This window comes from Arachis duranensis, chromosome 6 (assembly GCF_000817695.3).
Source record: "Arachis duranensis cultivar V14167 chromosome 6, aradu.V14167.gnm2.J7QH, whole genome shotgun sequence".
Lineage (NCBI taxonomy): Eukaryota > Viridiplantae > Streptophyta > Magnoliopsida > Fabales > Fabaceae > Arachis > Arachis duranensis.
Window position 1 is genome coordinate 27,591,771 of NC_029777.3, and position 910 is coordinate 27,592,680.

Sequence of the window (910 nt, forward strand, 5' to 3'; positions counted from 1 at the left end):
TTTGATAGAAGAAGCATCTCAATTCCTGCCACTGGAGCAAACAATTTTGAGCTGAAACCTCAATTAGTTGCTTTGATGCAACAGAACTGCAAGTTTCATGAACTTCCATCTGAAGATCCTTATCAGTTTTTTAACTGAGTTCTTACAGATTTATGAGACTGTTAAGACAAATGGAGTAGATCCTGAAGTCTACATGCTCATGCTTTTCCCTTTTGCTGTAAGAGACAGAGCTAGAACATGGTTGGACTCACAACCTAAAGATAGCCTGGACTCCTGGGATAAGCTGGTCACAGCTTTCTTGGATAAATTCTTTCCTCCTCAAAAGCTAAGCAAGCTTAGAGTGGATGTTCAGACCTTTAAACAAAAAGATGGTGAATCCCTCTATGAAGCTTGGGAAAGATACAAGCAGATGACCAAAAAGTGTCCTTCTGACATGTTTTCAGAATGGACCATATTAGATATATTCTATTATGGTCTATCTGAGTTTTCCAAAATGTCATTGGACCATTCTACAGGTGGATCCATTCACTTAAAGAAAACGCCTGCAGAAGCTCAAGAACTTATTGACATGGTTGCAAATAACCAATTCATGTACACTTCTGAGAGGAATTCCGTGAATAATGGGACGCCTCAGAGGAAGGGAGTTCTTGAAATTGATGCTCTGAATGCCATATTGGCTCAGAACAAAGTGTTGACTCAGCAAGTCAACATGATCTCTCAAAGTCTGAATGAATGGCAAAATGCATCCAACAGTACTAAAGAGGCAGCTTCTGAAGAAGCTTATGATCCTGAGAACCCTGCAATAACAGAGGTAAATTACATGGGTGAACCTTATGGGAACACCTATAATTCATCATGGAGAAATCATCCAAATTTCTCACGGAAGGATCAACAAAAGCCTCAACAAGGT

At 39.7% G+C, this 910-nt stretch overlaps 1 non-coding gene across 1 annotated transcript; it reads right to left on the reverse strand.

Annotated features, from left to right (window-relative positions):
* Nucleotides 1-331: 331 nt before the first annotated feature.
* Nucleotides 332-435, reverse strand: LOC127740264 (small nucleolar RNA R71). The gene has a single exon (XR_008000944.1). It is a non-coding gene; the product is annotated as a small nucleolar RNA R71 (small nucleolar RNA).
* Between the last annotated feature and the right edge of the window lie 475 nt (nucleotides 436-910).